Source organism: Pleurodeles waltl, chromosome 12, assembly GCF_031143425.1.
Source record: "Pleurodeles waltl isolate 20211129_DDA chromosome 12, aPleWal1.hap1.20221129, whole genome shotgun sequence".
Taxonomy (NCBI): domain Eukaryota; kingdom Metazoa; phylum Chordata; class Amphibia; order Caudata; family Salamandridae; genus Pleurodeles; species Pleurodeles waltl.
The window spans coordinates 237,780,371-237,803,164 of NC_090451.1; the positions used below are offsets into that span (position 1 = coordinate 237,780,371).

A 22,794-nucleotide genomic window follows, 5' to 3' on the forward strand; every position below is an offset into this window, starting at 1 on the left:
CCTGGCTAGCAGGAGGTCATCTTCACTGAGGCTATCCTCAGTGATTACAGAGGTGCTGGACCCTCTTGTGAGGGAAGCAGCATCTCTGACTATCACAGTTGAAGTCAGGGCTTGAGGGGCCCTGACCTCCCTAATTAGGACTGGAGGGGGGGGGGATTCTCCTCCAAGTCACTAGCTTCATCCTCTGGGAGGTCATCCTCAGAGGGGTTGGCTTTGTCAAACTCTGCCAGCAGCTCCTGGAGCTGTGCTTTGGAAGGGCTTATGCCAACCTTTATTTTCTTTATTTTGCAGAGAGACCTTAGCTCCCTCATTTTAAGATGGAGGTAAGGGGTGATGTCGAGTTCCATCACATTCTCTTCTGCATTAGACATTATGGGGGTCATTACGACCCTGGCGGACGGTGTTAAAGCTGCGGAAATACCGCAAACAGGCTGGCGGACAAAAACAGGGAATTATGACCCTGGCGGTAACCGCCAACAAAGACAGCCACTTTAACACTTCGCCCGCCACGGCGGTATAGACAAACAGCGTGGCGGTCACCGCCAACAGACAGGCGGGAGACAATGTACTGCGCACACTATTACAACACACCAATCCGCCACCTTTTCCGGGGCGGATTCACCGTGGATAAAAACACGGCAGAAACAGCCTTTGCTATGGGAAAACGCTCACCTCAACACACTCCACGAGGAACGACGGCTCCATGAAGCTGGAACTCCAAATCCTACCTGCCCTTGTCTTTCTGCTCCTCTACGAACAACAGCGACGTAGGCGCAGAACATACTGGTGAGTACTGCATCTACGACACAGGGGAGGGGGGAGGCAAAAGTTAGGGGGACACCCACCAAACACCCCCACCCTCGCATATTACAACATACACACCAATGCAGTCAAAAATATCACATGAACAACCCACATTCCCCCCGGAAGAATGCAAAGACAAAGCGAGATCCGTTCAAATATTGTAATGTGCCAATATACATGTCATATAAAAATATACTGAATCATATCTCGAAATCTGTCATAATTATATATACAATACAAGAAGTAGTGCAGATATGTACACAACAATGTCCGTGCACCAACAGTCCAAAAATGCATGTGCAAGGCCCACAATAGATACCTGAACAAAATCCGCGAGAACATTGCTGGGGCATCAGATTGAAACACTACAGGCACCTCAGGGGGAAGGGAAGGGGAGGCACCTCAGCCACATGACTGCAAAGCCAGATCCACGACGGGGCACCATGCCCATTGATGTATCCTGGGGAGTGCAAAGCCACAGTCTCTCAAGTCTCTCCAGTGGGTGGGTTGCCCACTGGACCATCCTGGGGAGTGCAAAGCCACAGTCTCTCAAGTCTCTACAGTGGGTGGTTTGCCCACTGTGCCATCCTGGGGAGTGCAAAACCACAGTCTCTCAAGTCTTTACAGTGGGTGGGTTGCCCACTGGACCCTCCTGGGGAGTGCAAAGCCACAGTCTCTCAAGTCTCTACAGTGGGTGGCTTGCCCACTGTGCCATCCTGGGGAGTGCAAAGCCACAGTCTCTCAAGTCTTTACAGTGGGTGGGTTGCCCACTGGACCATCCTGGGGAGTGCAAAGCCACATTGACGCAAGTAGATGCAGTTCTCAACTGGTACTGGGTGGGACTGGTGGCCAGACTGGATGAGTCTCCCCGTGAAAGTTCCTGTCCTGTCACTGTCCCAGCTGCACATGGGAGAAGGATGCCTGATGTGGCGGCCTATTAATACCCACACGGTGTTTGCCCTGATCAGCGGTCTTCACCATGGCGGTCTTGGCCTTGTTCAGCGGTGCTTTGCCATGGCTGGCTATGGACTGTTCAGCGGTGGCCTGAGATGGCGGTTCAGATACTGACATTGGTGTGTGGGATGACGAACTCCACACTGGACATTGGTGTGTGGCATGACGAACTCCACACTGGACATTGGGGTGTGGCATGAAGAACTCCACACTGGACATTGGGGTGTGGCTTGACGTTCCACCATCGCCCAGCGGGGCAGTGGGATCCTGGTCCCTCCTTGCCCCTGACTCCGGCGGTGGTCTCCTGACCAGTGACGATACTTGGGCCCTCCTGGGCACTGACTCTGGCGGTGGTCTCCTGACCAGTAACGATACTTGGGCCCTCCTGGGCTATGACTCCGGCGGTGGTCTCCTGACCAGTGACGATACTTGGGCCCTCCTGGGCACTGACTCCGGCGGTGGTCTCCTGACCAGTAACGATACTTGGGCCCTCCTGGGCACTGACTCCGGCTGGTCTCCTGACCAGTAACGATACTTGGGCCCTCCTGGGCACTGACTCTGGCGGTGGTCTCCTGACCAGTAACGATACTTGGGCCCTCCTGGGAACTGACTTTGGCGGTGGTCTCCGGACCAGTAACGATACTTGGGCCCTCCTGGGCACTGACTCTGGCGGTGGTCTCCTGACCAGTAACTATACTTGGGCCCTCCTGGGCACTGGCTCTGGCGGTGGTCTCCTGACCAGTAACGATACTTGGGCCCTCCTGGGCACTGACTCCGGCGGTGGTCTCCTGACCAGTAACGATACTTGGGCCCTCCTGGGCACTGACTCCGGCGGTGGTCTCCTGACCAGTAACGATACTTGGGCCCTCCTGGGCACTGACTGGCGGTGGTCTCCTGACCAGTAACGACGGTGCTGGTGGTTGTGTCTGGACCGCCGGAAATGATGGCGCACTTCTCCGCCGTGACACTCACAACAGGCTGGGCAGACTTCCTCTGAACCTTCCCCACCTTCTTTGGAGTTACAGCTGACTCACCAATTGCCTTCGATCCCATTTCACTTGTTGTCCCACCAGGAGTCTTGACACGGTCCCGTCGTCCACTTTCCAATTTCGGTGCCTTTACAGGGGGTGGGCTGACAGTGCCTTGGCTCCGGTTCCTACTGCCTGCCCTGGTGGACAGTGCACTCCAAAAACCTGAAACACGCAATACTGGTACTGGAGGCTTTTTGGCTGAGGCGCTACGACTGGACTGATGAACTGGAGGGGGGGGGGGGGGGCAAACAGGTCAATTTGACAGAGGGACAGTTTCTGACGGACACTGGGATGGGTAGCTGGAGGGGGTCTGGGAGTGGAGGTAGAGGAGGTGGTTGTAGGAGGTGTCACTTTAGGTGTTTTGGATGCAGGTGCAGGTACTGGAGGCTGTCGTGAGGTGGATGGATGTTGGGTGAGTGATTGCCGGCGTTTGTGTACTTTGGGAGGGGGCGTCACAGACACACTGGGAGAGGACACAGGGGACGTGTAAATGGCAGTGGAGGTGGTGAGTGCAGGTGAGCGGCTTGTGTTGCTGGGTGTTCTGGTGCGAGTCCTAGTGCCTGTAGATGTGGTGCATGCAGGTGTGTGTGTAGACGAGACTGGGAGGGAGAAGAGGAGGAGGGGGACACAGTGGAGACAGTGGATGTTGCTGTGTCTGTATGGGTGTGATGCTTGTGTGAGTGCCTGTGGTGTGTGTGGTGCCTATGTTTGCTTGAGCTACTTTTGGGTGTTGACTTGTGTGCATGCTGGTTTGTAGGTGTGATTGGGATGGGCTGGGGTACAGGGGACTGGGTCTGGGTGGAGAAAGTTGGAGGGGGGAGGCTGGACACAGGGACAATGGCTGCCATCAGTGCTGAAGCCAGAGATTGCAGGGTTCGCTGAAGGACAGCCTGACCAGAATGAATGCCTTCCAGGAATGCATTACCGTGTTTCAACTCTCTTTCTACACCCTGGATGGCATTCACAATGGTAGACTGCCCAACAGTGAGTGACCTGAGGAGGTCAATGGCCTCCTCACTGAGGGCAGCAGGGGTGACTGGGGCAGGGCCTGAGGTGCCTGGAGCGAAGGTGATGCCCACCCTCTTGGGTGAGCGGGCACGGGACACACGCTGAGGGGCTGCTGGGAGGGCGGTGCTGGTAGGGGAGGTGGCAGCTGTACCTGTAGAAGTGGGGGGCACAGATGGTGCCGCCACCACAGGGGAGTTCCCATCGTCAGACGAGTCCGTGTCGCTAGTTGGTGATCTGGTGGCCGACGTGAAGCTCCCCTCGCCCTCCGTCCCACTGGTGAATTCAGAGTCTGTGGTGTGGCCCTCCATGGCCATGGCCATGTGGAATGCAGCTCCCTCGTGCTCCGGTGCCACTGTACCTCCGCCTCTTGATGCTGATGTACAAAAGGACAGGGAGAGCAGGAAAAGGGGGGAGACAGAAGAGAGTTTTAGTGCATGGCATACCGCTACCGTTGGCGGACAAGACAGACGCAGCAGCCCCATGCATTACGCTGTGCTCCTGCCCTCTGCACATGCTATTTCTGGGATATGGCCTACATGGCAATGGTAGTAATCTGCCCACATGGATGGCAAAGGGGCAACTATACATCAACTTCCCTCTGTTATGAGCTGGGGTAGAGTGCCACATGGCCTACATAACGAAGGGGCCTTGCCTACCTAACTCGCCCTGGTCAAGGGACACCCACAGCCCACCACCCCCAACCAGACACCTCCACTGCACGCAAAGTCCATAGGATGAGGTTGTACTCACCCCCTTGTGTATGCTGTGATGTCCTTAAGCGCCCATCTAACTCCGGGTAGGCCACCGCCAGGATCCGGAACATCAGGGGGGTCATGGTGCGACGGGCACCCCTCCCACGTTGGGAGCCCATCCCCAGCTGAGCCTCCGCCGTCTTCTTGCTGCAGTGGCGAATGTCCTCCCATCTCTTCCGGCAGTGGGTGCCCCGTCTCTGGTGGGCCCCCAGGGTCCGGACTTCCTTGGCGATGGCATGCCAAATGTCCCTCTTCTGGTGGGCGCTGACCTACATGACATGCACAAGGAAAGAGGAACAGTCATTACCTACTGCACCGTCGTCGTGATTGGCCCCCTCCCAACTCTATCCCTGTGGCCCATTCATCCCCATGCATAACTGTTCTATGTACTCTGCCCCCTTCCCTCATCCACCCAGCCCTCTCCACCCAAGCCTAGCCCATACAACGTGCTCCCTGTGTACTAACCTGTTGGTCTGGAAGACCCTAGAGTAGCGTGTACTGGGGGAGGACCCCATCCACAAGTTTCTCCAACTCCTGTGCAGTGAAGGCAGGGGCCCTTTCCCCAGACGCAGCAGCCATCGTCGCTTCCAGACCGAGGTCACAGCAGCACTAGCAGTGTAGGTCCTCTCCTGTCGAAGGTCAGGTATCTAGTGATTGAAGAGATAGAAAATGGTGGTGACGTCCGCGGCGGGGCGCATCATCACTGCCAGCGCACCTGTTCATTGGCTCCTGGGACCCATAGGGTCCAATGTTAACCAATGCAGCATTACGCCGCGCTCTATGAACGCCTACCGCGACGGTGTCCAACGCCAGCGCAGTTACCCCACAATTCCATTGTCCCAGTTTAGAGGTCAGGCAGCCGCCATTTTAGGGGCCCACATGGCTTCAATTACTACTGCGTCACACATACGGAGGCCTACACTCAAAACCTTTCCCGGATGGGTTAATTGTCTGTTGTAGTCTTGTGTGTGACTGTGGGTACATACCTGGAGGAATGCTGACAGTTTCTTCGCTGTTGTCCTTCTTAGGCACCGTCAGTTGGGACATATTGGAAGATGGCGGAAACCGCCGGTGTACCGACCGCTGGTGGACCTGTTGACAATGGAAGAGCGACATGTCATCGTGACCTACCGGTTTGACCGTGCTACAATCCAGGAACTATGTAGCCAAGTTGGAGCCAGACCTGATGTCACCAATCCGCCATCCAACTGGAATCCCCCCTGACGTGCAGGTGCTGTCAGTGCTCCATTTCCTTGCAAGTGGGTCTTTTCAGACAACAGTGGCCATAGCATCAGGGATGTCCCAGCCTATGTTTTCCAAAGTGTTGTCCAGAGTGTTGTGTGCCCTGCTGAAACACGTAAGGAGATACATCATTTTCCCTGAGGTGGCGGATTTGCCTACAGTGAAAGGTGACTTCTATGCCCTTGGACATATCCCCAACGTCATAGGTGCCATTGATGGGACCCATGTAGCTCTGGTCCCCCCCGCAGGAATGAACAGGTGTACAGGAACAGGAAGAGTTATCATTCTATGAATGTCCAGATGGTCTGTTTGGCAGACCAGTACATCTCGCAGGTAAATGCTATGTTCCCTGGCTCAGTGCATGACGCCTACATCCTGCGTAATAGCAGCATCCCTGATATGATGGGTGAACTCCAGAGGCACCGTGTATGGCTATTTGGGGACTCTGGTTACCCCAACCTGTCATGGCTACTGACCCCAGTGAGGAATCCCAGGACCAGGGCAGAGGAACGGTACAATGAGGCCCATGGGCGGACTAGGAGGGTGATCGAGCGGACCTTCGGCCTTCTTAAGGCCAGGTTCAGGTGCCTCCATATGACAGGTGGATCCCTATTCTACTCATCGAAGAAGGTGTGCGACATCATCATCGCCTGCTCCATGCTCCATAACAGGATGATCCAGATGACGGTGTTGTTGCAGCGGGGGAGCCTGTGGACAGTGATGAGGATGAAGCTGATGAAGATGAAAACGACAACAAGGAGTCAGTCATACAGCAATATTTTCAGTGAGACACAGGTGAGTACATTTTCATGTTTCACATAATATTAACTTTCACACGTCTACCTCTATCCTGTACCTACATTTCACTCCCTATTTGTTAACTTAGTTGTCCCCTTCCATTTCAGTTTCACTGATGTGGTAACCTACTTGTCAACAGCTTGCACCCTTGAAAGGCTTGTGATGTGTGACATTGGTATGTTGGCCTTCCAATGGGTAACCTTTTTTAACACTGTAATTGACAATACAAAGTTCACAATCATTGACTCACTCCAGTTTTATTAGTGTTTCAAGGGTGTTTATTTAAGTGCATAACAATGAAGGGGGGTTGTGCAATGGGGATGGGTGATGGTGGAGGAATGTCCATGGCAGAGTCCAGTCTATTAGCCTCACAGGTACATTGCACATCTGGCCATTGGAAGTGGAGCTGGGGCAGTTCCGATTTGGACAGGGTAGCAAAGTGGGACAGTGGGAGGACGATCAGGCTGGTCTTATTTCCTGGCGGGGGTCTTGCCATCTTGCTCTGTCCTATTCCTGGATCTCAGGGCCCGCTTGCGTGGTGGTTGTCCGTCTGCAGGGGATGGGGTGCTGGTGTGTAGGTCCTGTGGCGGGGCGTCCTGTCCACTAGCGCCGGCGGAGGTGGTGGGCAGTTCATCGTCCTGGCTAGTGTTAGGGGCCCCTTGGAGTGCCACGGTGTCCCTCAAGGTCTTTTGAATGTCCGTCAGCACCCCTACAATGGTGCCCAGGGCAGAGCCGATGGTCCTGAGCTCCTCCCTGAACCCCAAATACTGTTCCTCCTGCAGACGCAGGGTCTCCTGCAACTTGCCCAGTACCGTAGCCATCGTCTCCTGGGAGTGGTGGTATGCTCCCATGATGGAGGAGAGGGCCTCGTTGAGAGTAGGTTCCCTTGGCCTGTCCTCCCTCTGTCGCACAGCAGCCCTTCCAGTTCCCCTGTGTTCCTGTGCCTCCGTCCCCTGGACCGTGTGCCCACTACCACTGCCCCCAGGTCCATGTTATTGTTGGGGTGTTGGGTTAGCCTGGGTGCCCTGTAGTGGTGGACACACCGCTGATTGACCTGTCCTGGGTAGGGAGGTTTGGGCCCGCTGGGTGGGTGCTGTGCTGGTGTTCCCAGAGGGTGGCAGTTCGGTGTTGGGCTGTTGCTGGGCAAGGGGAACCGACTGTCCTGAGGCCCATGATGGTCCGGGCTGGTCATCAAGATCCAGTGGGGCAGAGCTGCTGTCGTCACTGTGGGCCTCTTCTGGGGGTGGAGTGGTGTTGTCTGGACCCTCTGGTGTGGTGACGTTCCTTCGGGTTGCTGCCGGGGTATGAGTACATGATTATTGCATGTGTGTGTTTCATGATGTGCAATGTTTGGGTGTGCGTGTACCCCAGTGCAGGCATTCCTGTGTGGGGGCTTGTGTGGTGATGGTTGGGGGGTGTTGTGGGTCTGTGCAATGGCCATGCTTTAGTGATGGGTATCCATGCTTAGTTATGTCATGCAGGTCTTGGGGTTGGGATGGGTGGTTGGTCTCTTGGGTAGATAGGTGAGGATTTCGAGTGATAGGGGAGGGTGTGAGGGTGGGGTGTGTGATAGCATGCAGGTAGGGTGGGGGATATGATAGTTAAAATTTGACTTACCTGTGTCCGTTCCTCCAACGACTCCTGCGAGGCCCTCAGGATGCAAGAGGGACAAGACTTGCTCCTCCATGTTGTTAGTTGTGGGGGAGGAGGTGGGGGTCCGCCGCCAGTCCGCTGTACCGCAATGTGGTGCCTGGATACCGTGGAACGCACCTTCCCCCGTAGGTCGTTCCACCTCTTCCTGATGTCCTCCCTATTTCTTGGGTGCTGTCCCACAGCGTTGACCCTGTCGACTATTCTTTGCCATAACTCCATCTTCCTGGCTATTGATGTGTGCTGTACCTGTGAGCCAAATAGCTGTGGCTCTACCCGGATGATTTCCTCGACCATGACCATGACCCTGAGCTCCTCCTCGGAGAAGCGGGGTGTCTTTGGCGTGCCATGGGGTGGTGTTTGTGTTGATGAGTGTGGTGAGTGTTGTGGTATGTGGTGTTTTGTGCGTGGGTGTTGTGTGGGTGATGGTGTAGTGTGCCTCTGTGTGATGGGGTTCTCTATTCTGTGCTGTCTCTCTCTGGCCTTCTCTCAGAAATTGTGGTCATAGGGGTTTTTGGGTGATGTGGGTGTGTGTTTTATATAGTAATGGGTGTGTGGGAGTGGTGTGTGTATGTGTATCAGGTGTGTGTATTTGTAATTGTCCAATGTGGCGGTGTTTTGGAGATGTGTGTGTATTTTGAGCGCGGTGGTGTGTACCGCCAATGGAATACCGCGTTTGAAAGACCGCCGCTTGGATTCGTGGGTCGTAATAGCATGGGCGTGTTTCTGTTGGCGTGGAGGTGGAGGATTTGTTTCCGCATGTTTATCGCTGACCTTTGGTGTGGCGGTGTTGTGTGGGTGTCTGAATTACGGCGGATTTCGAGATGTGTGTCATAATAGCTGTGGCGGAATTCCGCGGCGGTGTATTGGCGGTCTTCTGCACGGCGGTAAGCGCCTTATACTGCCAAGGTCGTAATGACCCCCATAGTTTTTAAAAGTTGGAATACTTTTTAAGAATCTAAAACTATCTCTAGAACTTAATTCAAACTTTCACAAAACTTTTAAACTCTAAAAGAAATGCTAACAGGGACTAACACAAGGCCCTAGCAGGACTTTTAAAAATTTATAAAAATAGTTCAAATTGCTAAAATCAGTTTCTAATGACAATTTTTGGAATTTAGTCGTGTGATCAGGTATTGGCTGAGTAGTCCAGCAAATGCAAAGTCTTGTACCCAACCGCTGATCCACCAATGTAGGAAGTTGGCTCTGTATGTACTATTTCAAAGTAAGGAATAGTATGCACAGAGTCCAAGGGTTCCCCTTAGAGGTAAGTGGCAAAAAGAGATAATACTAATGCTCTATTTTGTGGTAGTGTGGTCGAGCAGTAGGCTTATCAAAGGAGTAATGTTAAGCATTTGTTGTACATACATAAGCAATAAATGAGGAACACACACTCAAAGACAATTCCAGGCCAATAGGTTTTTGTATGGAAAAATATATTTTCTTAGTTTATTTTAAGAACCACAGGTTCAAGATTTACATGTAATACTTCAAATGTAAGGTATTGCAGGTAGGTACTTTAGGAACTTCGAATTAGCAAAATAGCATATAAACATTTCACATAAATCACATATAGCTATTTTAAAACTAGACACAGTGCAATTTTCAACAGTTCCTGGGGGGAGTAAGAGTTTGTTAGTTTTTGCAGGTAAGTAAACCACCTACGGGGTTCAAGTTTGGGTCCAAGGTAGCCCACCGTTGGGGGTTCAGAGCAACCCCAAAGTTACCACACCAGCAGCTCAGGCCCGGTCAGGTGCAGAGGTCAAAGTGGTGCCCAAAATGCATAGGCTTCAATGGAGAAGGGGGTGTCCCGGTTCCAGTCTGCCAGCAGGTAGGTACCCGCGTCTTCGGAGGGCAGACCAGGGGGGTTTTGTAGGGCACCGTGGGGGGGGGACACAAGTCCACACAGAAAGTACACCCTCAGCGGCACAGGGGTGGCCGGGTGCAGTGTGCAAACAAATGTCGGGTTTTCAATAGAAAGCAATGGGAGACCAAGGGGTCTCTTCAGCAATGCAGGCAGACAAGGGGGTGGGCTCCTCAGGGTAGCCACCACCTGGGCAAGGGAGAGGGCCTCCTGGGGGTCACTCCTGCACTGGAGTTCGGATCCTTCAGGTCCTTGGGGCTGCGGGTGCAGAGTCTTTACCAGGCATCGGGATCTGAGGAGCAGGCAGTCGCGGTCAGGGGGGCCTCGGGATTCCCTCTGCAGGCGTCGCTGTGGGGGCTCAGGGGGGGCAACTCTGGCTACTCACGGTCTCGCAGTCACCGGGGAGTCCTCCCTGAAGTGATTGTTCTCCACAAGTCGAGCCGGGGGCGTCGGGTGCAGAGTGTCTAGTCTCACACTTCCGGCGGGAAACGCAAGTTGTTTCAAAGTTGCTGCTTTGTTTCAAAGTTGCAGTCTTTGGTGAACAGGGCTGCTGTCCTCGGGAGTTCTTGGTCCTTCTAGAGCAGGGCAGTCCTCTGAGGATTCAGAGGTCGCTGGTCCCTGGGGAAAGCGTCGCAGCGTCGCTGGAGCAGTGTCTTTAGAAGTGGGGAGACAGGCCGGTAGAGCTGGGGCGAAAGCAGTTGGTGTCTCCGTCTTCTCTCGAGGGTTTTTCAGCTTAGCAGTCCTCTTCTTCTTAGGTTGCAGGAATCTGAGTTCCTAGGTTCTGGGGAGCCCTTAAATACTAAATTTAAGGGCGTGTTTAGGTCTGGGGGGTTAGTAGCCAATGGCTACTAGCCCTGAGGGTGGGTACACCCTCTTTGTGCCTCCTCCCAAGGGGAGGGGGTCACATTCCTATCCCTATTGGGGGAATCCTCCATCTGCAAGATGGAGGATTTCTAAAAGTCAGAGTCACCTCAGCTCAGGACACCTTAGGGCCTGTCCTGACTGGCCAGTGACTCCTCCTTGTTTTTCTCATTATCTCCTCCGGCCTTGCCGCCAAAAGTGGGGCCGTGGCCGGAGGGGGCGGGCAACTCCACTAGCTGGAGTGCCCTGGGGTGCTGTAACAAAGGGGGTGAGCCTTTGAGGCTCACCGCCAGGTGTTACAGTTCCTGCAGGGGGGAGGTGTGAAGCACCTCCACCCAGTACAGGCTTTGTTACTAGCCACAGAGTGACAAAGGCACTCTCCCCATGTGGCCAGCAACATGTCTGGTGTGTGGCAGGCTGCTAGAACTAGTCAGCCTACACGGAGAGTCGGTTAAGGTTTCAGGGGGCACCTCTAAGGTGCCCTCTGGGGTGTATGTTACAATAAAATGTACACTGGCATCAGTGTGCATTTATTGTGCTGAGAAGTTTGATACCAAACTTCACAGTTTTCAGTGTAGCCATTATGGTGCTGTGGAGTTCGTGCATGACAGACTCCCAGACCATATACTCTTATGGCTACCCTGCACTTACAATATCTAAGGTTTTGCTTAGACACTGTAGGGGCACAGTGCTCATGCACTTGTGCCCTCACCTATGGTATAGTGCACCCTGCCTTAGGGCTGTAAGGCCTGCTAGACGGGTGACTTATCTATACTGCATAGGCAGTGTGAGGTTGGCATGGCACCCTGAGGGGAGTGCCATGTCGACTTAGTTGTTTTGTCCTCACTAGCACACACAAGCTGGCAAGCAGTGTGTCTGTGCTGAGTGAGGGGTCCCCAGGGTGGCATAAGATATGCTGCAGCCCTTAGAGACCTTCCCTGGCATCAGGGCCCTTGGTACCAGGGGTACCAGTTACAAGGGACTTACCTGGATGCCAGGGTGTGCCAATTGTGGAAACAAAAGTACAGGTTAGGGAAAGAACACTGGTGCTGGGGCCTGGTTAGCAGGCCTCAGCACACTTTCAAATCAAAACTTAGCATCAGCAAAGGCAAAAAGTCAGGGGGTAACCATGTCAAGGAGGCATTTCCTTACACCTAGGTACCATATACTAGGGAATTATAAGGGTGTTCCGGTGTGCAAATTAGAATTGGTGAAAATGGTCACTAGCCTACAGTGACAATTTTAAAGGCATAGAGAGCATAAGCATTGAGGTTCTGGTTAGCAGAGCCTCAGTGACACAGTTAGTCACTACACAGATACACAAATTCAGGCCACAAGTATGAGCACTGGGGTCCTGGCTAGCAGGATCCCAGTGAGACAGGCAAAAACAAACTTACATACATGTGAAAAATGGGGGTAACATGCCAGGCAAGATGGTACTTTCCTACACACGGGGACCGACTTTGAGAAAGAAGCAGCATGAGATGAGAGACAGAAGAGCCCAAAGATTGCGAGTATGTAGAAATTGGAAAGAAAGATTAAAAAAAACTGAGGTTGGGTGATAGTATTTGAGAAAACTCCAAAAGTAAATGTGAGAAATGGGAATATGGTGAGAAACAGGAGAAACCTGTGACTTTTTGTTCACAAAGTGAGTAAACTTGTGGTGGAAGAGCTGGCCTTGGGGGAAAAAGGATAACTTTTTGATGGCAAAAACAGGGCCTTGTTACTAAGTAAACCAATGCATCCAGTTCCAAAACTTGTGTTTTACGTTCTTGCCATAGGTTTGATTCCCGGCAGGTCCACTAAGGCTTTCATCCTTGTACACTTGATAAAAATGAGTACCATTCAGCTGGGTAGCACTAAACAACTACTATCCAGCACCAAGGAGTGAACGTGCACTTTATAAATACACTTTGGGCCTGATTATGACCCTGGCGGACGGCGGAGGCCGTCTGCCAAGGTACCGCCGCTGAATGACCGCACCGCGGTCAAAAGACCGCGGCGGCCATTTAGACATTTCCTCTGGGCCGGCGGGCGCTCTCCAAAAGAGTGCCCGCCGGCCCAGAGGAAATGCCCCTGCAACGAGGACGCCGGCTCAGAATTGAGCCGGCGGAGTTGCAGGGGTGCGACGGGTGCAGTTGCACCCGTCGCGTATTTCAGTGTCTGCTTAGCAGACACTGAAATACTTTGCGGGGCCCTCTTACGGGGGCCCCGCGGCGCCCCCTACCGCCATCCTGTTCCTGGTGGGCGAACCGCCAGGAACAGGATGGCGGTAGGGGGTGTCAGAATCCCCCATGGCGGCGCAGCAAGCTACGCCGCCATGGGGGATTCTAAGGGCAGCGGTAAACCGGCGGGAGACCGCCGGTTTGCCTCTTCTGACCGCGGCCGAACCGCCGCGGTCAGAATGCCCTGCGGGGCACCGCCGGCCTGTCGGCTGTGCTCCCGCCGACCCTGGCCCCGGCGGTCTTAGACCCCCGGGGTCAGAATGACCCCCTTTATGTCATGTTACACAAGGGGGTAGTAAGAGAAGAACCCTGGCATACTTGGAGTGTACTGTCAAAGAAGAACTCTAAGACAGTGAATGAATTGCTGGAAGGTGAGAAAGAGAAGAGCCATAAGACTGTGTAAACATGGGAGCATAAGAGAGAATACCATTTGTTTTATTTGTTTGAAGAAGAATGTAGTGAGCGTTTCAACATGAGGAGTACATGGGACTAAAAGGGAAGCTCTGAGACGAATTTCGTAGGTGATAGTGAAAAGAGCCCTAAGACAATGATTTAAGGTGGGAGAAAGATTAGACCCCCAACTCAGTGAGAACTTGGGATGGGGGACGTTACAGAGCTTTATGTAAATATCATGTTGTGATGCAAACATTTGAAAATAGATTCTTTGAAGGCAGGCATTTGTGCTCATACCCAAGCTGCAAGCCTAATTACTTAGATCGTGACTGAGGACGAGAAAGCATATTTTTTCTGATTAATATTTAGGACCCAGCTAGAATTACCTTACAGCTGTGCTAAAACCATACACATGCTAGTCTGTCTTGGATGTTACTATATAAAACATAGTAAAAAAAACAGTGAGTGTATTTGATCTAGGTATCATAGCCAAGGGATATGTATTTAGCAAAGAAGAAGCTAGAAGGGAAGTATCAATGATAGGCCTTTAAACACAATATTCCTATTTTAACAAAATTTGAATGTTGGTATTTTAACTTCTATCAAACCTTTATTCTCATTTTCAATACGCCCCGGTTTTTATAAGGCTAAAGAACAAATGAAAGTGTGGTGAGGTAAGGAAAAGTTCACATTGGATGATGGCACTAAAGTCCATGTTTATACTTTTTGACACAAATCTGCGCTAGCGCAGATTTGCGTCAAAAAGTATAACGCTAGCTACCGCCATTCCAACGCGCCAGACGGGCATCATATTTATGGAATGACGGTAGCCGGCGCTGCGGCCTGGTTAGCGTCAAAATAAATTACTGTAACCGGTCAGCAGAGGCGTAGGGAAGACTGGGGGTTGTGCGTCAAAGAATGGTGCAAGTCAGATTAGAGTCCAAAATAGTGACTCTAACCTGACTATCGTCATTTTTTGACGCACAACCTCCATGGAAATGACTCCTGTCTTAGGAAAGACAGGAGTCATGCCCCCCTGCCCAGTGGCCATGTCCAGGGGACTTCTGCCCCCTTTGCATGGCCATTGGGCACAGTGGCACGTAGTGGGCCCATGTTAGGCCCCCCTATGCCACTTCTACGTAAATAAGAAAATACTTACCTCAACTTACCTCTATTTACCGTAGATGGGTCCCCCCATCCATGGGTGTCCTCCAGGGGTGGGCGAGGGTAGCGGGGGTGTCCCTGGGGGCAGGGAATGGCACCTGTGGACTGCTTCCAGGGTCAGAGACCATAGAAATGAGCCCACAGGTCCCTTAATGCCTGGCCTGACCCAGACGTTAAAAAATTACTCAAAAAATTACTCTAAACTGGTTTAAAGTCATTCCCCCTCCCGTGCGTCATTTTTGCACGGGAGTATAAAAAAGGCATAAATGCCTTTGAGTAATTTTTCGCACATGAACGCGTACATTGCATGTCATTAACGCTAGGTAGGTTTCCACGGTAAAAACATTATTCTGACTCCATAAATTTGGCGGTAGACGGGGCTAGCGCCAAAGTATAAATATGGAGTTATGTTTGCGCCGAATTTGCGTAAAAAAAAAGATGCAAATCCGGGGCAAACAGAGTATAAATATGCCCTTAAGTCTGAACAAAAAAGAAAAACACTAACTCGGCTGTTCAGTTACTTCAAACCATCTGGGGAAACATCACAAAAAATGTGAAGGAGAGGTGCTGATTCATGTATTAATTTTTAAAGCGATACCTCACCAGGGGTAGCAGAGTGATGCACATATATCTCAAGAGGTAGCAAGCTGGAAAAGATCACAGAAAACTGTGAAACTTTCAGCATGTATTCCCTAAACAGCCTGATCTCATGACCTTCGTCAAGAATATCAACGTAGTCTCATAAACTTATAAAATGTGAGTGACACTGGCGAGTGGTTGATTTCCTGGTGGAGTGTAAACTGCCTGAAAACACCTAGCTGTTACGGAATATATAGGAGCTTGGTGGACAATTGTGCCTCTGTATTAGAAGCAAATGGCTTTGAATATTTTTTTCCCTTTTGCTCCCAGTAGTAGCCAGTGAAGGTCAATGGTAATACTGGTAGCATGCCAAGCATATTTTGCTCCTCTGAGTAAAAATTGTGCTGAGAGTAGGGATTTTTAGGAAACCTTAGGAGGGCCTTTCTTTCATTCACCTGCAATTGTGCCAAGGCCTGGATAGCATGCAGAAAAACCTGAGGATGAATTGCTTACTGGATATTTGTGATCAGGTGAAGGTGCCATAGGTCAGCTTTGGTAACTTGACTTGGCATTTTAGTTTGGATTTCACTTTAACGTAATTGATTTAGTGGATAAAACCCGGTTTTGGGCATTCACAAGTGGGTTAGCTTTATGCCAAATTGGGTTTAGTACCGTCCACTGGTTCGGTATGTAGTCGTATTGAACATCCCTATGGGAAATTGTGTGGGGAAAATGTGTTTTGTGACCCCCCACCCCTTTTTTTCTCGGCACCCGCTTGCCAAATCACTCTGAAACTTTCCAGGCAGCACCTGAAGTGAATGGCTAACTAGTGTTGAACATTTTATGAAGATTCATCAAACTGTGCCAAAGTTATCAGCAAAATATAATAACGTTTTCCTATGGAAACTAGGTTCTAACTATACCTATCTATTTTTAAATGTGCCATTTTTTTCTTCAGCCTCTTCTGCTCCGCACTAGTATTGAATCAGTAAACATAATTTTAGTTAAGTGAAACAGTTTGAGTGCCCACCTTCTTCTCAGTTATTTTTGCCACTGTTTTTTTGTAGGCATCTTGAAAAAACTGAATTGTTGTGTGAAAAGTAAATCATTGATGATTTTTGTGAAAAATCATAACCTGTCAAGGAATGTTAGCTGCGTAATCATTGTTAATTTGTAATGATCTCCATTCGTGTGACGGACGTGAGGCAGATGATGTAACCTTTTGGTTGTGAGGATTATGTGTAAATTATCGGCTCACATATGATCAGTCTTTGAATTGACTATTTATAGACTTCAATGAACAACTTCTTTGTTCTTGTGTCATCGTTAGTGCACATTCTGTACAGTCCCTATGGCAAGGCATAGAAAATGCCCCAAGTTTTCCCTTCTGGTTGTTGTGCCTGCCACATCACAAAAGGCCTCATCTTTGCTGATTTGGGTTAAAATATGCATCACTCACACCAACTTGCATTCCTGTTTATGCATTGGGGCAAAAATGTATATCCTCACCTGCATAGAGTGGCATCAACAGTCTCTTTAACCCCTTTGGTGAGGGCGTCGGCCACTGGCCGACGCCCGCACTACCTGCCTGGTGTGGGTCACGACCAGTGGCCGACACCAGGGAGGATTTTCTTTTTTTTTTTTTAAAGCCCTGGGAGACATGGAAGAGCTTCCGTGTCTCCACCCACCCCTTTGTGCACTGACGTCAGTGTTGTTTTCCCCATTTCCTTCTCCGATGGGAAAAACGGCCCCAAACGGCCTTTCCCACGTTCGGGAAGGCCTCGTATGAAAGGGGAGACTCTCCCCTTTCGTACGAGGCCTTCCTGAACGCGTCTCGTGTCCCAGGAAACACCACTAGACACCAGGGATTTCACTTGGGGGGGTTGGCCCCCCTCGGAAAACGGGGGGGGGGGGCGCGATTGCAACACCCCCAGGGGCAAATTAAAAAAAAAAAGAAAAAAAAAAGAAAGAAATTGACAGGGGGTCGCACTTGGGGGCAATCTTTTTTTTTTTTTTAGTTGTAGGGTTTCCCTGGGGGCCATTTTGGCCCCCAAGGAAACCCTACAACTACCAAAAAAAATACAGATCTATATAAATGTATATAATATATATATATACATATATATATGTGTGTGTATATATATATATATATATATATATATATATCAATCCATGTAGATAGATATATCTATCTACATGGATATATGTATATATATATATATATATATCTATATATATGTGTGTGTGTGTGTATATGTATATATATATATATATATATATATATATATATATATATATATATAATAATAATAATATATATCTTTCTATAGATATATCCATGTAGATAGATATATCTATATGGAGATCTATATATATAATAAATATATATACATAGATCACTTTTGTCAGTGCAAGTGTGGTTTCCCTGGGGGCTGCAATCGGCCCCTAGGAAAACCAGACCCACATATAAAAGTGATCTATATATATATCTTATATATATGTCTATATATATATATATATATATATATATATATATGTATTTGCCACCAGTTGTCTTGCAGTTGCAGTTTGCGTCTTCAAGCAGTGCACATACTACAACTGACGCATTTCAACTGTAGCTTTTAGGCAGCAAAAAAAAAATGAAAAGTAAGTCTTGTGATTATCTTTCTGCTACAAAAGGATCAGACTTTTGTCTAGTGGCAGTTTTAGTGCCATAAAGAAGTGCAGAAGGTTTATATGACTACTGCAAAGAGCAAATCTGTATCTGAGTACATTAGTAAGGTCAGCCGCTACCTGCGCTATAATACAAATGAAATGTATGTGCGGGGTGGGGGGTGGCTATGTAGAGATGAAGAGCACGTTTGCTGGGTGGTAATGAGGGAATCCGAGGAAGAGGACATGGGAGTGGGAGCACCAATAATGATTGTTGGACTGGGCGCAGGAGGTGCTAAAGACTGTGACGTGCTGATTGAGGGAAGAAGCGCAGGTAAGGTGGCCTCTACTGTTGCACGTATCACGCACACACTCCAGCAATTTTGTGACTGTCTATGTAGGCTAGTGTTTTAGAGCAACAGTTAAGCCAATAGCAGAGATGGCATCTTGATGGATGACTGTTGCTGACGTCACTCAATCAATCAATCAAAAAATGTATAAAGCGTGCTACTCACCCGTGAGGGTCTCAACGCACTTGGGGGGGGGGGGGGGTGGTTAAGGGTGGGGGGGCAGGAGGGTCACTGTTCGTACAACCATGTCTTGAGGTTCTTTCTGAAGAGCAGGAGGTCTTTGGTTTCGCGAAGGTTGGTGGGGAGGGAGTTCCAGGTTTTGGGTGCGAGGTAGGAGAAGGACCTGCCTCCTGTGGTGGTGCGTTGAATGCAGGGGACTGTGGCTAGGGCGATGTCGGCTGATCGGAGCTTGCGGGTGGGAGTGTGGAAGTTCACTCTTTCGTTGAGGTAGGTCGGGCCGGTGTTGTGGAGGAATTTGTGTGCGTGGATGAGGATCTTGAATGTGATTCTCTTGTTTATGGGGAGCCAGTGAAGGGATTTGAGGTGTGGTGATATTCGTTTGTGGCGGGGGAGGCCAAGGACGAGGCGTGCAGCTGTGTCCTGGATTCTCTGGAGTTTGCGTTTGAGTTTGAGTGTGGTGCCGGCGTAGAGGACGTTACCGTAGTCTAGTCGGCTGCTGATGAGTGCATGGGTGACTGTCTTCCTGGTCTCTGGCGGAATCCATTTGAAGGATTTTTTTAGAGTGCAGAGTGTGTGGAAGCAGGAGGAGGTTAGAGCATTGATTTGCTGTGTCATGGAGAGGGAGGGGTCCAGGAGATTGCAGAGGTTGCGTGCGTGGTTTGCGGGGTGGGTACGGGGCGTAGGGCGGTGGGCCACCAGGAGTCGTTCCATATGGTTTTGTTGGGGCCGAAGATGATGATCTTGGATTTGTTGGAGTTAAGCTTGAGGTGGTTAGTTGTCATCCAGTTGGTGGTGTCGAAGAGAGCAGCGTGTAGGTTGGTTTTGGCGGTGGTGGGGTTGCGGGTGAGGGAGAGGATGAGTTGGGTGTCATCTGCGTAGGAGAGGATAGTGATTCCGTGTGATCGGAGGATGTTGGCTAGGGGGATCATGTAAATGTTGAAGAGTGTGGGGCTGAGGGAGGACCATTGGGGGACTCCGCAGATGATCTTGGTAGCAGTGGAGTGGAAAGATGGAAGGCGGACTCTCTGGGTCCGGTCGGTAAGGAAGGATGTGAGCCAGTCTAAGGCTTTGTGGCGAATTCCTATGTTGTGGAGGCGTGTGCAGAGTGTGTGGTGGCAGACAGTGTCAAAGGCTGCGGAGAGGTCTAGGAGGATGAGTGCGACGGTCTCGCCTTTGTCGACTTTGGTCACTCGGGTTATAGAGGACAGCTCTGACATAGGACAATGGCGCAGACTTTGGGAGTGATTTTTCAGTTGGAGGAGTCCCATTGGATAACTCCTTCCAGTAAATTATGAGGGAGGTGATGAGGACAGTCCTGCTGTCCCTTAGCAAGCACAGTCTGCGCAATGGGGTAATAGTGGGTTAGCCCAACCCAGAGAGCAGGTCAATGCGGGGGCAAGCACAGAGAGTGTGCTCTCTTGGGAGCTCCCCAATTTAGTTCAGCCCCAAATTCCACTGCCCAAATTGTGTTGTGGAGACATCAAAATTATCTATCACAAAACAAACTGGTTTTGTAAGCCAGGCACCTGTGTTTTTGGTCCTGGGTTCGACGGCTATATAGGGAAACATACTAAACCCAAACATTTCTGGAAACTAGACTTCTCTCGTAGGGGATTTCCATGTATAGTCATAAGCACTGAATAGTTCCGCGCGCCTGCGGGGACCCCGGAGCACTGTTGTGTAGTATATTCTTAAGTGCAATCATCAGCTCCTTGACAAAAAGGTCTGTGAAAAACACTTAAGAATAACAATGTGCAGCCTATGTGAACAGCTACACAGGCCAAATTGTTAGAAGAAAAAAACAGTTGTAGTGTAAATTTCACGTTTAAACCTCTATTTATTCTATAAATACATAAATAAGTACATTCTCATATTTTATTTACACCTCTCCTGAGAATAAAAACAATGTAGGGCAGTGTAGCCCATAGGCTGCCATTATACAGAATGAAAATAGAGCTGTGCCTTTAAGAAAGTAAAGTCTTCCTGTTTCCCATCATGCACAGCAAAAGGCAGTTGCCTCAGTTCTCTTTTTTCCGGCTCCTTTCTGACAGGACCCTGAAGCATTGAGCTCTACCTCACAAAATCCTTTTGTGACAGAAATTCATTTAAAATCTTTTGAATTTCATTTTCACTCGACGTTTTTAACATTGAGTGATAATTTTCTGCTTTTTTCTGTTAGATTCTGACAGAATTTTGAGGTTTTTCTACTTCAGAAATGCCTTCACTGTTTGACAAATGTCCTTCTTGTGGCAGAAAAAAGGCCAAAACAGATCCACATCGGGTCTGCATAATTTGCCTTCCATCCAGCCACAAACCGGAGTCGTGTGACATCTGCAAAACCTTCTCCAGAAGGACCCTTCGTGACAGGGAGAAGATCCGACTCCAGGCGAAAGAGGACAGGAGGAAAAGTGGTCATTCTACCACAGAGCGAGGAGAAGGTCAGTCTTCTACCAGGGCTCACACTGGTTCCTCTATAACTCCGACCAGACCGGCTCAAAAACGGCACAGGTCTCCGACGACGTCGAGGGCGTCGACGTCGAGGCAAGGAACGGCGCCAACATGCTCGCCGTCGAGGAGTGGTTCGCCGGCGAGAAAGAGACATCGCTCGCCGTCGACGACGATTTCGCCGTCGAGACGGCGTGGACTTTCGCCGTCGAGATCTGGGTCACCGTCGACACGGCGAGGACGTTCCACGTCGAGGAGATCTGAATCCGGTTCGCCGTCGAAACGGCGAGATCGTTCAACGTCGAGGGGTGCTCGACGTCGTAGACGTTCACCGTCATCACGGCGACGTCGAGGGTCGTCGTCGAGAGATTCTCAACGGCGAGAAGAATCGACGGCGAAGGACACTCGCCGTCACCGTACTTCGACGTCGAGGAGTGTGTCGACGTCGAGACAATCAAAAAGACCTAGGAGGGTTTATACAACCTCAGAATCCTCGGCTTCAATCATCCTCCTTCCAGCGTCTCCACAACTCTCTCCTCGACAATCACCATTGCCACAGACGCCGGTAACACCTACGGCGCCTCTTCCGGCTCCGCCTGTAGAGTCTGTTTTGAGGACTCCAACGCGGTCTGTAAGACGTTCGGGACATTCCTCTAGACGCTCTTCTTCCTCTCGACACCGTCATGACCCACAGAGATCTCAGCATTCACATCACAGGCGTTCTTCTTCGTCTACACGGGACTACTCTCCAACCCTATCGGACTCACCGTCCCCGAGAGTGTCCCCCATAGATGATGTGAATACGTTCCAGGAGGTCTTAGTACGAGGGGCAACCAAGCTGAACATCCCGCTGGCGGTACCTGCCCCATCGACGTCAGTGATCTTCGAGACCTTGCATCACAGGACATCTTCCAGACCTTTGCTTCCACTGGTTCCAGGTCTCCTTGAACCAGCAATGGATATTTTCCTTGCACCGGCCGCAACAAAGTCTGCTCCTTCCAGACTTATTAAAAAATATCGTCCACCAGAACAAGATCCTCTATTCTTGAGGTCGGACCCAGTTCCTGATTCGGTGGTCATAGTAGCGGCAAAGAAACTGCATTCAACCTCACCATCTTCTTCTTCACCTCCAGATAAAGAGAGCAGAAAGATAGATGCTGCAGGACGAAAAGTATGCTCTACTGCAGCCGTCACGATGAAGGCAGCCAGCGCTACTGCGTTATTAGGGCGGTACGATCGTGCCCTCTGGGACTCTTTAATACAGTTTGCGGAACATCTTCCTAAGGATAAAAGGGAAGATTTCCTGGAGGTCGTGGGTGAGGGATCCATGGTGTCTAACCAAATTATAAGTGCTGCAGCTGACTCTTCGGTGCTATCCGCACACAATTATGCACACGGGATAGCGCTCAGAAGGCATGCATGGTTGAGACTTACATCACTCAAACCTGAAGCGCAGCAGAGAATACAAAACCTGCCTTTCTCGGGCTCCACCTTGTTCGGTTCTCATGCCGATGACGAGATGGCTAGAATGAAAGCTGAACTAGATACCTTGAAAGCGGTAGGGATGGAAAGACCGAAAGAACAAAGAAAGGTTTTCCGGCCATATCAACGACGACTTTTCACCCACCGGTATCAGTCGCCACACTGGATGTCTTCGCGCCCCCAGCAACAGCAACAACAGCAGTATCAAAGGGGTTTCTCTACTCAGCGAAGGTCGACAAGGGGTCGTTCAACACCTCAAACTCAGGCAACTCGACAGGCTCCCACGTCTAAGCCCTGAATCTTTGCTTCCCCCTCCTCCGTTATCCACTCCGGTAGGGGGAAGTATCTCAAATCATCTGG

The 22,794-nt window shown here is 50.4% G+C and overlaps 1 protein-coding gene across 5 annotated transcripts in view; it reads left to right on the forward strand.

Moving 5' to 3' along the window:
* The window catches only part of ZNF821 (zinc finger protein 821), a 420,332-nt gene that overhangs the window by 107,744 nt on the left and 289,794 nt on the right, over window positions 1-22,794 (forward strand). The window contains exon 1 of one of the 5 annotated variants that reach the window (XM_069216871.1): window positions 6,404-6,586. The exons of the other annotated variants lie outside the window; for them this stretch is intronic. The gene's annotated coding sequence lies outside the window, so the exon portion shown is untranslated. Of the gene's footprint in view, window positions 1-6,403; window positions 6,587-22,794 lie in introns of those variants that run through there. 5 annotated transcript variants of the gene reach the window in all.